Source organism: Panthera pardus, unplaced genomic scaffold (assembly GCF_024362965.1).
Source record: "Panthera pardus isolate Hobbes unplaced genomic scaffold, ASM2436296v1 HiC_scaffold_6, whole genome shotgun sequence".
Taxonomy (NCBI): Eukaryota; Metazoa; Chordata; class Mammalia; order Carnivora; family Felidae; genus Panthera; species Panthera pardus.
Window position 1 is genome coordinate 36033814 of NW_026526991.1, and position 13518 is coordinate 36047331.

The following is a 13518-nucleotide window of genomic DNA, read 5'->3' on the forward strand; positions in this document are numbered from 1 at the left end:
ATTCATTCCTCTAACAAATTCATTCAACAAGGGAGTAATAAATATGACTTTAATTTTTTACTAGTACCTATTGATGCTGCTATTCCACTGTCCATAGTTTGAGAACCAGTGTCTGATAGGAACAACAAAATAAACATTTTGCACCATAATCTAGATGCTCTGTCTGGATTAGTCACCAGTTAGATTGAGGTTTTTTTGGTCGATCAACTACCTGTATTCTTCCCTATATTACAAAAAATAATGGCCAGGTTACACATACACGTGTGGATAGAAAGATACATCTATATCAATAAGATATATGCAGTAAATACAAGTTTACAAACTCTTTCAAACTCTTAAAATAAGGAGATTTAAGAATTTTATCCTTCATATGTAGAATAGTTATGAGAAATCACTTCTCTTTTACATATAGTAAACAAACACATCCTTTGTGTTTGATAATTGAGCTGAATTTCAAATACACTATGAAAATCTTAAGTAAAATATATTTTGTTCTTATGTATGTATTGTACTACCATGCTTTATCATTATTTCTTTGGTTTATAATTTGTCTTACCCAAGTTAATTATCATCATCATATTTAATTGTCTTCAATCAAAGGAATAACAAAGGCAAAAACAAGATGAGAAATTACAATGAAAGAAAGTAATCTGAGTAGGGAAATACAGAAAAGGATATTTAAAGAGAAAGCATTCTCTAGAGGTCCAGATACAAAAAGTTGAAGTCTCCCCAGAGGCTAAAAAAGGCAGAGGGAAAAAGCAGTTGACAGTTCTAGATTCAAGTGCTTCTGCATTACAGTTATACCATTTCCTTTCTGGATAATTCTCTAACTGACCCCTTTAAACAACTTGGTAGATTTTTATCAATGTTTCAATAAGACAAACTGGTGAAGATCAAGCCTTCATTAATTCCTGGCTTTAGAAAACTGCCTGAAAGGTAGAAATCCACAATATAAGTTGGCCTTAAGCCTAAGGCTCAAATACTGCTTTGTAAAAATTCTGCAAATAAACTCCCTAGATTAGTTGGGATTGGCATTTTTTACTAAAATATATGAAAAAGTCACTCTTCTGATCAATGTAACTAAATTAAAGAGCTAAAACAATCTGTAATAGGTGTCATGCTAATATAATTCTCTTTGGGAAAAATCATTCGTATGTAGCTTTAAAAAATGTTCAAAGGCAAATGAAAATCTTATTTATAAAATAACACCGTGAACTTAACATTCTCATTAAATAGTTCCCCTTGGCAGAGGACATCAGTTATCTAAATAGATCCAGAATTGTCTGACTTCTAGCACTACCACCTTGTCTCAAGCCATCATGTCACTCTGGATTGCAGCAATTACCTCCTGACCAGTCTCCATACTGCTGCCCTTGATCCTAAAGGGTACACAGCAGTCAGAATGATCCTATTAAAACGGGAGTCAAAGACTATCATTCTACAGGTGACTTAGGGAAACGTAATGTCCCTTATCTTGGACTACACTGCCTGATATAGTCAGGAGGGAGTTCCTCCACCCATTCTCTGACCTCATCTCCTTTGTCTCCTTCTACTCTCCCTCTTGGTCACTTATTCAACGTACACTGGCCTCTTGCTGTTTGTCTAACACATTGAAGAAACAAAGACTCCTGCTTCAGAGTCTTTATTTGCCATTCCCTCCACCTAGAGAGCTCTTTCTCCAGATATCAGAGTGACTAACTCTCTTACTTCCTGGCACACTGTGGGGATTTAATAAATACACATTCAATAACAGGAATGAATTACCTATGTCCCTATGTGGCTACTTTTTGTCATCTGCAAGTGTAAGCTACAGTCCGGCCAGCATAGGTCACCAGGCACTTGTCTATTCATATCCTCTCACCTTAAGAGTGATTTTAGGCAGGGCTGCACTAAATGGCCATACACGCTGTGTACTGCAAAATTTCCAAGGTTGCTATTCACAGTGAGGTCTCTATGAATATAAGCAACATGGCAGCCCTGGTTTTAGATCTCCGAATTTCTCTTAGAAAATGGCAAATAACCCAGACATCAATTATACCTTCAAAGATATACTAATTCCACAACAGTTCAAACTAATGCAATTTGACTAAAATCTATTATACCCCGTTGTACTTTGGAATAAATTCAGTAGTCTGGGAAAAGAAGAAGAAACAATGGATTAATGTATCCAAGAAACATATATTGTGCCTAATACACATAAGATATGGTGATACTGGCAGTGGAGAAGGGGGAAGATAAATGCAACATTTATCCTTGAAACAGTTCCAATTTAGTAGAGGAAAGAGGAGATTATGGAGATATTTTAAGTGCAAAAGAGACGTAAATTTGAGGAGATGTAAGGTATCACAAGCTAAGTGCATTGTATCTGGATGGTGTAAATACTTGGTTTTTGTTCAACTTATAATCAAAGTTGAATATACACAAAGGGGACAAGTAAGGGTATCACTTGGAATTTTCACAAAGTGGCTATGGTCATATAATTATTAGCCAGATCATGAAAAAGAACATTACCAATATCCAGAAGCATCTAATCTTTTTTTTAAAGATTCAGCAGATTGAAGCAGGGGAAAACCCTGGAAGATGGTAGATATATTTGGGCTGCTTTTGTTGATATCTTATGGCAACAAGCCAGGCAGGTAAAGTGGAACTGTAGCAAGCCTGAAATGTTTCTATTCAGGAAGGTGAGTAACAAACACCTGATAAGATAGCGTAGAGGGTAATGCGATGCTCAGGAGTTAGACTGGCTGTCCAAAGAAGATGCTGCTAACGAGAGGTTTTAATGTATGCTAATTAGACTTGGAAGGATTAAAAATATGGAAGGGAACCTTCCCTTTTGCTTCTCTGAAGGAAGGGTTGCTGAGTGTCTCTTTCTGAGCATCCCTTGCATTTCAGGTATGCTCTTACTTTTTTTTTTTTTTTTAAGTAATCTCTATGCCCAATGTGAGGCTTGAACTCATGACCCCGAGATCAAGAGAGTCACATGCTCTATCAACTAAGCCAGCCAAGTGTCCCTGCTCTTAATCTTTAAAACCAGTCTCTCTCCCCTTCCCTTGTATTAGTTTTGTTGCTTTGTGTTTTTGCGCTCTTGGAAGCCTGATTTAATAACAGCTCTGGTTTATTGAGACAAACCCAACGTGATAAATGTGAGGTGGTTACTGGCCGAGAAAACAGGTGGACCAGCTGAGTGAGGAAAGGGATACCCAGGAGATCAACCTGGAGTGGTCACTTTGAGGTTGGGAGGTCCCCTATTTGTCCCTGTATGAACACGAGACCAAAAATTTGCCCTGAATTGGACAGGTGGCAAGGAAGGTGTCTGGTGCAAAGGAGATTAGAGGAACAGCAGGCCAAGGCTCTGTGCTCAAGTAGAAAGGAGGTCAGGAAGGCTCGGGATGCTTTATTACATTTATTTCTCCCCTGCCTCTTTCCAGAAGGGTTATGAAATGCCAGAGAAATATTGAGGAAGTTATGAAGACTGTCAGATAAAGAGTGAGAAGTAGAAGGAGGCGAGGAAGAGAAGAAGGGAGACTGGGGAGAAAGTAAAAAGATGTCAGAGAAAGAAGGAGTGGGAGGAGGGACAGGGAGGGAGAAACCTCACAACCCACTATAAGTGTAAAGAATATATATATATATTTAATATAAACCAATGCACTGTATGAAGGAAAACAAGCTCACACTGGGCTTTAAACAATCTGAGGAATTTTACCACCTAAAGATGAAGGGAAAGATATAACTAGATGAAGAGTGTGACCTAATCAAAGTATACAGGTGAGTAGTGTCATTTGCTAGACAAGGGAGTTGTAAGGAAAGAAATGAGGTAGACATAAGGTCTCAAACACAGGGGAAGTCAGTAAGGAAGGGAGTGTGCCTCTGAGACTAACTTACGATGGCAATGAGAATGGAGAGGGGTGGCTCCCAGAGCCAAATGCTTATACCCTTTTCCTAGGAAGAGCTCTGAGTCTCCTCATTGCCCTCCAACACCATCTCAATGGACTCTTCTGAGGGGTTCCTTCACAGACGTGTCACTGAGGCACAGAAGAGTTAATGGCAGGGTAGCAAACTTCGGGAACAACTGTCTTCAATTAAGTGAAAGGCAGAACATAAACAAGAATCTCAAAGTGCATTCCATCACCAAATCCAAATAGCTAAGGCTGGAAAACCAGTATCTCTCTTTTTCCTTCTCTGCCTTCCTTGCTCGTTCTCTCACTCTGTTCCCAATTACTTGTTACCTATAATACTCATTCTTCTTGCAAGCAATTATGTCTTTTCTGTTCTTTCTGTCTTCATGTTGATGGATAGAGTCCTCTTTTTCTTCGTATCTAGATTTTTATTGTCCCCTTTCCCCCTGATCTCTGTCTCTTTTTTATATACCTTATCCAAATTTTTTTCTATAGGATTCATTCATTCTCCAAGGTATCGGTATGGGTCCTATTCCATTTTAAAATAATAAATGGTCATTGTGACAACTGAGCACATATGACAGGCTAGTTATTTTACAGAATTGTCAACAAATCCTCACAAGCTGAGGCAGTAGCAATCATCTCTAGATTAAGAAATTGAGGAACAGAGAAGCTAGCAAAAGGTAGACCATGTTGAAGGAGCAATTAACAGAGGGGCTGAGAGAGCCACATTCCAAAATCCATTATACCCCCCTATCCCTAATCTAAAGCTTAACTCAGTTCTTATCACCTTGCTTTTGTGGCTTCTTGAGTCCCATACAAAGACAGATTCAAAATAATATGCATATATAAATTGTTGCCGTGGTCTGAGTGTTTGTACCTTTACTCTCTCCACCCACAAGTTGATATATTGAAATCCTGGAGCCTTCATGAATGGGACTAGTCTCTTCATAAAAGAGACCCGGGAGAGTTACCTTGCCCCTTCCATCATGTGAAGGCACAGTGAGAAGGCTGTCAATGAGGAAGTAGGCCTCCCCAGACACTGAACCTGCATACACCATGATCTTGGACTTGCAGCCTCCAGAACTGTGAGAAACAAATTTCTCTTGTTCATAAACCACCCAATTTATGTTGTGCTGTTACAGCAGCCCCAATGAACAGAGGCAGAACTTAACTGTACCTTTTTCTTAACAAAGCATCACCTAGTTACAATTTAAAGCAAAGTGGACTCTATTCCCATGCAAAAAATGGAAGCAGAGATGAGAAAAGGAAAGAGCAAAACTAACTAAAGGCCAATCCGTCCTTCGGCAGTCATCCTTTTACTGCAAAAATACTGACTGACCATCTTTGTTATGTGAGGCACTGCAGCCAGTACGGGAACCTCTGGAGCAAGGCCACTCGGGTTACTTTCATGATTCTTTGATTTTCAGCCACAGTTTCCTCACTTCACAAACAGGAATATCCTTGCTGTGTTATCAGGAAGAGTAAATGAGATCATGTCAGTACCACTGTGTGGGGTGACATCTGGTGCCCTGCCTCCTATCTTTCCTTTTCTTTCCTCTTTACATGAGCTCTTTTCTCTCTCTGTACCTTTCAGGCTCTGTCCCTGCCTTGATGACTTCAAGCTGCCCTTCCTTCCTACAGCCTTGAAGTACATGATTATGAGAGCTCCATGCCTGTGTTTCTCCCCCAAGCAGTGCTCCAAAATCTCAGCATTCTGGGTCTTTGTCACCACTGAGGACTCACCAGGCTCACATTTAGTGCGTACAGTTGAAAGCGCAAGGCAAACCATAAACATATCCTAGGCTTTAGAGTGAAAGGAGGTTCAAATCCTTGCTCTGCCAACCAGCTAGGCATAGGGCCTTTAAATGCTGCCACGTATACTCTTGATACCTTAAATCCCACAGATGTAAAATAGAGAGGATATGATTTCTGCACAGTGTTAGATTGCTGAAACAACAAAAGGTACATCAAAACACCCAGCATTGGTGCAAAGACATAACTGTTGAACACTGAGCTTCAATAATAGCACTAGCATTAATGAGCACAGATGTGCCCAGCATGACACCAAATACTTTTCTTCGTAGAAATTCTCAAAACCCTGGTGTCAGGTCATACCATATTACTTGAATTGATTTAATCGTTTTAATACTGTGAAACGTCTTAATCCTCGTATGTTTTATAACAATAGTATTCTTTTTGTTTTTAGAGTTAATAAGGAAATGTGGTGGGTGCAATGGTCCAAATGTTTGTGCCCTCCCCAAATCCATATTTTGAAAACCTAACACCCAAGGGGATGGGAAAAAAAAAAGGGGGGGGGGAGTGAGACCCAACTTTCAGTGTATTTGATATATATTTCATGTATCAACAAACCTACCAATAGAGCATCTGTGGATGGAAAATATCCCTGTTCATGTCCTCTGTTGACATAGACAGTGTAGTCAGGGTCCCTTGGTTCAAATGCTGCCTCTACTATTAACTGGCACTGAAGTCTTGGGTAATTTATCTTACAGCTTCATGACTTCACTTTCCTCTTCTGTAAAATGGAGACAGTCAAGCAATCTCCCCACCTGGCTTTTGTGGGGATTAAATGAGAATTCCACAAGAATTTCTCAGGACACAAAAGCCCTAAGTAAATGCTTGTGTTATTATTATATTTGATGAATTCATCACAGAAATGTGGTACTTAGTAGAGATTTCAGGCAAGATGCCTTTCTCTTTTTATTCCTACCTCATTTAATTTTTACATCTGAAATTCTACATGTTGAGTTCTGTCAAATAAGTTTTGGAAAATTATTTGTTTACTATAACAATTTTCCTGCTATCTTTTCTACCAACTACCTGAATAATAGTTTAAGACACTTGTTCTTTCACATTTTATCAAGTATATATATCCCTTCATAATAAATGTACTCATTAAAGAAAATATAAATAGAAAATATTAAGCCTGCAAAAAGAAAAAATGGCTGCAAGAGTCCAAAATGCTAAAACATCTACTATTAAAATTGCTTCTTTGGTTTTGTTTGCTTTGCTTTTCCAATGATGTGGTTATTTTTCAAAATTTAATCACTCTTCATGTACAGTAACATAGGCAGTTGTCTGTGTTATATATTCTTTATAAGTTCAACTTACGATATTAAATATTTCATCAAATGGGAATAGCAATAACTTATTTAATCATTTCCCTTTTTCAGGCATTTAGATGCCTTCCTATTTTTGCCTCTAATAAATAGCAATGGTATGGCCCAATTACTACCTTTTGTTAATAAACACAGAAAAAATATTTTCTTAACATATATTATCAAGAGAATTATTGAGAATAAATGCTAGAGTAACAAGGGAATTTATTGCTATTTGAATTTGAATTTCTTTATTTCTAAGGAAATTCTATGTTTACCTATCTTTTAAAATCTGTTATATTTCCTCTTTGGGGAATTATTTGTTCATATCCCTTGGTCTTTATATTCTGTTTCCCTTGTAGTTTTATAGTTTCTCATGTTTTAAGTAGACAGATGTTTTAGCTTATGCTTTTATGGAAATTATTTCTTATCACTTACCTGCTTGTCCTTTTACTGTATTTCTTTTTACATTAATCCTTTAATTTTTCCTTTATTCTTTGCTTATTAGCTTAGAGAATCCCTTCCCTGTTTTTCCCATTTTAGTCATGGTTAGTTTTAATTTCAAAAGGCTTTCAAAAATACGTCACATAAAATACACACCAGGTATGAAGATTAAATAATATTAACCTATTAGACACATTGCAGTAATAACAAATTTAAAATAAAAATTCAGAGGTAAGAAACGAAGTAGTTTGGAATGACATTTAGAAACATCATATTCTAATTATATACCTGTGAACTGTCTGTGCTGTCCTTGGAGCAATAAAGAGACACAAATACTGATATTTTAACAAAATATTTTGGTCTTAAGCATTAAACATAACTGTTATCTCAATGTAATTTTGCAAAGACTCACCAAAAATGTATTTTCATTTTAAATCACGGAAACACCATTATTTCGTTCATTATTTAATTTTTAAAACTACTCTTGGAGTTTCTGAAGTGATTAAAAATAAAATGTTACAACACATTCAACCTCAGCTAACTGCCACCTACTGACTAGCTTTAATTATGATAATAAAAAGTAACTACACACCTCTTACCAATTCAACTTATCACATATTTTCCACTTCCTCTCTTATAGTGTTCACTGATGAAATATCAAATATAATTTTTTAACAATTTCCACAAGGATCTACTTTTTAAAATGCAATTTAAGGGCATATAAAGTATCCTAGAGACAAACAGACTAGAATTTTAATTGTAGAAAGTTCTGGACTTTTCAAGTTCTTCTCCCACTATGTATGTTGAAAATTTAGGATCCAGAGAGTCACTTGGAAATTCTGAACTTCCATTATTTCAATCAAATGGCATTGAGATCTATTCCTAACTCATAGGAGTTAAGACAAAATAAAAAAAAAATCTGAATAAATGTAATAAGACATTTTCAGGATTCTAAAATTGATAGTAGAGCCAAATAATAACCTAGATAATTATAGTTTTAAAAATTCTACACTTCTCTTTGGGTTCAAGAGGAAGAATAACAAAATGACTGTTCCTCCACATTAGAAGTGATTTCACAGTTGTCTGGACCAGTCCTTTTCCATTCCCATTGCTTGAATTCTCTCTAACATTCTTAAAAATCTACAGTTGAAAAATCTTCAATGGGCACTCATTTCCTAACCTGGCAGCTCTCCTAAGTTGGATGTTCTTCCTTCTATGGAACCAGAATGTATCTTCGCAGAGTTTCTAGCTATGGTCCAAGTTCTGTCCTTGACCTATTCTCCAGACATATGCTGTGCCTTCTGCCTCAAATATTTTCTCTGCTTTATTATTCTCCAAAGTATCCACTTGTTTCTCCATTTTTTTTTTTTTCTGGTGAACTACTATTCATTCAAATATAGCTTATGTGTCAGCTCATCAGGCACAGTTCTCCTGCACCCCAACCTCCCAAATCGAGGCCCCTTCATTATACTATATCTCCTTTATAAAACCAACTGTAATTATAATTAAATGATTATTTTTACAACGTGTGCCTCCCTCATCGGTTTGCAAGTTCCCTGTTGTCTCCTTACATCTAACTTAGTAAATACTAAGTTGGATTAAGAGGTTCAGGACTCATCACTACATAGCTGAACTCTTGGAATGAACACCTTCACCCAGAGAGAGTAACCGAAATGAAGAAAATGAGGGGAAAGGTGTACGGTCAAGAGGTTGCTGAGAAAAGAAGAAACCATCCAAGGTCAACATAAAAGAGTACTTCTAATAGCATTTATCATACTCTGCTTCCTTTTCACTTTTTATGCTTTTGTCCTTAATATTTAATGAATTTCCATCTACCCAGATGTATACATAGTAGGTATCTCATAATAAATGCATTTTGATTTAATTTGTTTCAATCTACCTAAAATTTACTACTAAGCACATAAAGAAAAATTACAATATATCTTTTTGACAAAATGGCTTTTCTAGTAATTTGTAAAAAAAAGACAGAGACAGAGACAGAGACAGAGACCTCTTGTCTTAACTTTTATTTTTTTGGCAGAAACTTTCCATTGGAGCCATAGGGAAATCCATGGAGAATTCCATGAATTACAGGCCCACATGAGATAGTAAGCCACCAAATCCTCATCTTTGACATTTATAAACTACCTTCCATAAAGCCTTCAGATGATTTGTTTCATATGGACATGGGGTACACTGTAAGCTTGATGACATTATGAATGTAACATTATACTATTACTGACACCATAGTTTGAAACATATTTTCTATACATTCCTTAAAAGTTTTGATGAAAGATTAGTGAGAAATTGAGTATATATTAGCAACAACATGAAATCCTAGCACTGAAACACATTTTGAAAGCCCACATCAACTCTTTCACACTTTACAGATAAGGAATCTTCATCCCAGAGACTACAGGGACCAGAGAGCTCTACATTTTTTTTAAACTTATTTTTATTTATTTGGAGAGCACGTATGCACATGCACAGGCATTCACATACACGCCCACGAGTAGGGGGAGGAGCAGGCAGAGAGGCAGAGAGAGAATCACAAGCAGGCTCCACGCTGTCAGCACAGAGCCCATCACAGGGCTTGATCTCATGGTTTGAGAGATCATAACCTGAGCCGAAATCAAAAGTCAAATGCTTAACCGACTGAATGACTCAGGTGCCCCTCAGAGGGCCCTACATTTGACAAACTTACTGAACCAGTTTTACAAACCTGTCTAGCTTTCTTTGTGGCAAGCCAACCTGAAGCAGAAAAGACAGTCTGCAATGCAATCCCTTCCCCAAAACACAAAACTAGTGGATTAAAAATGCAAATAACTGAGAATACTTTTAAACATTGCCTTCTAATGGCCATTGCAGCCAATATAAATTCCTGTACTTCACTCTGTCTAGTCCCAACTGCATAGTATTTTCAAAGTCACTTGTATCATTAACAAGCAAATCACAAGCACATAATCACCCAGGAGAGTGAATCTCCAATAGAACAAAATTCACCCATGCTGGCATTTTCATGGGCATTTGCAAAAGCATTTTATAAAAAGACACAAAATAACATGTATATTTCATTTAAACATTTATTTTTAAGCTGAGAAAGTATTATTCATTCAATCTGTGGGTATAAATATCCTAAGAATATCCATAACCAGTAAGTTGACGGAGAAATCATAGTATGTACGTTCTCAGTACAGGAAGTAATAAAAATGCTAATGGAACAAACTTTCAGTCCGTTTTGGAATCCATATCCAATTAAAATGGAGACTACCTCTAACTGAGCTCAACTGACATTTATTACACATTACTGTGAGTAGGGCAATATGCTAGATATTGATGGTGCAAAAACGGAAAACAGGGACTCTCCATTCTCAATTATCTTAGAATTTTCTAAAGAAGGTAAGTGTATAATTTCAATATAAATATTAACATTCCCACAACTACTGCCAAGTCCAAACTATCTTCTTTGCCTAAAACATAGCAATAGAGTTCCCCTCCACCTTCCCCTAATCCTGTCTTCTCCTCAGGGTCCCTTCTTTTTCCCTAGGAAGAAAATGCAAACTCCTTAGCTTGCCTCTGGAGCTTGCAAACTCCAGAGCTAAGCCTTGTCCTCCCACCTTCCCATCTGGTTTAATATAATCCAGTCACATTAGCCTTCCTTCTCTACTGTGAACACAAGCTTGCTCTTGCCTACGACTTTGAACTTTGTTACTTGTCTGAAATGCTGTTACCTGGCTCTTCAAAGAGCTGGTTCACACTTATAGATTTCAAATATCACCTCTTCACAAATGTTTTACTTGCCTGCTTGCTTTCAAGAAGCACCCCACTTCCCACCACATCACCTTCTAAAAATGACATCACCCTATTTATTTCCTACATAGCCCTACTTACTTTCTGAAAAAGAAACAGTACCTTCTACCATTAGACACATCTTATACGCATTAAAATTAATATAAATCCTTCCCTAAACATTTTAAGCTAAGTTATGATTTATATGAATTTGGCACTCTAAAATTGCATACAATGACCTACTAATCAAAAATATCGACCTACTTACCCACCCACACATCTGGTTGTATGTCTCCCAATGTTGTGAAAGAAATGGAGCATACATAAGAGAAGAAAAGGCACTGGTGGTTATCAAGGGACCCAAAAGTTAGTTTACTTCAACTAACTTAGGCAAGCCAATGCCATTTCTCTAGGCTTCAGTCAACTTATTTGTACAACAGATTATATTAAACAGATTATATTAAACCATTGAAAACAACTTTCCAGTTTTAAAATTCAGTCATTTGAAGTAGATTTCCCTCAAATGAAATGTACATTTTTTTATAACATGAGCACAGTGAGACAGGCGTATCAAGTACTCCGTATGGGCTTTCTGTCCATTTGTAGATTATTTTGCCTTAACTACCACTTTTTGATGCTTCAGTCTGAGTCCTTTTTATTTCCCATTCCAGCGTGGGGAAGAGTTCTGAAACGATTTCATCAAATTATATTGAATTATGCAGTCACTCCTCCCATAGAAAATACATGTACTTCTAACAATGTATGTGTGCTAAAATTTTTTAAATAATCCAGGAGTGCTAAGAAGAATCAGTTTTAATACATATATTTACAGATGTGTGTTATCATCACTGTTTTTTATGTAACCTAGACAATAAGGAATTTGTTGCATTTTCTGTTAAAACTAAATCCAAAATCTTCTCATGGGAGAACTACTCCCTACCACCAACACTGAAAACAAAAAAAAAAAATTCAGGAGGATGTAATATAAAAACAATAATAAATTAAAAAGAGAAATAGGTAAAGACAGACAAGTCAGAATAATAAGGGGGCAAACTCTTAAAATGAACACAACAGTGATTTTTTTCCCCTTGCAATTCAAATGAAGCCAATATGAAATGTAAAGGAATTGATTGTGAAATATCTAAAGCATATAACAAAATTATAGAAATAAGATCAGAAGGTTAAGTAGAATTAGTTTGAGGTAAAGGAAATGCAGAAAGCAAGATAGGGGAAAAAATTCTACTTCAAAAGTTGCAATAAGAAGAGATTCTTTAGCATTCAGGGAAAATAATCATGGACCTACTTTAATGCACAGTAGGGGTACCCAAAATAGTATGCATGAGAAAGTCTAATTTAAAATACTTCATATGAGAAATCCTGTAAAAATAAAATATATTCTGCAGCAAACTTAAATTAGTTGACTGCCAACTTAACATGGCAATAACACTGCATCATGAAACAAAATCAGGAGTGGTTATGCAATAACCCATGTGGAATTACATGCTGTGTTATGCTGGTAAGATAAAGCATCACGACCCTAAGTTTATAAACATATATACAAAATGTAAATAAGCAAATGGACTTGTGGTTGGTTAAGTGTATCCTCCATTCTATTATTTCCATTTTTCTACACTCAGAGCCTGTCACTGATTTATTTTTACTATTTATAAAATGGAAGAAACAATTAACTTTAAGAAGAAGGATATTAGGTTTTTTTTCCTCAAGATTTAATCACCACCCATCTTTTCAGCTTACTACTTGATAATAACACATCAAAGCCAAGAGTGGTTAAAAAATCATTTTTTCCCCCAAATGATCAGCAAAAGTGAATGTCTTTCGGTTCCTTGAAAGCCATTCCAACTACAAATCTGGTAGAAATAAGTACATCTTACCCAACACCAAACCAGCTATATACTTCACCTCACTTAACACATGACTCACTCCTAATGATAGAGTGGAGTGTGACAGAGTTGTTATATAAGTCCATTCTGTACTGATTAAGGCAAAGACTGAACTGCATGAGAAAGACATCTTTTATACCATTTATGGTTTATCCTTGACCCAAATCTCAGGTATCTAGAGGCTGGGGTACATTTATATTTTCCAGAAAGCAAGAAAGCAATATTTTGTGGTCAAAATTTAAACCTCTGAAACTTCAAAATGATATACTCAAGGAAGAATATATTATCATTCACAAATATAAGAGAGCTAATATTCTGGTTATATACCATGCATCAGGCAAGGAGCAAGATGCTTTCCTGATGAGACCT

The 13518-nt window shown here is 36.4% G+C and overlaps 1 protein-coding gene across 1 annotated transcript in view; it reads right to left on the reverse strand.

Annotated features, from left to right (window-relative positions):
• Nucleotides 1-13518, reverse strand: part of TMTC2 (transmembrane O-mannosyltransferase targeting cadherins 2) — a 400812-nt gene that overhangs the window by 73925 nt on the left and 313369 nt on the right. The gene's annotated exons all lie outside the window — the stretch shown is intronic.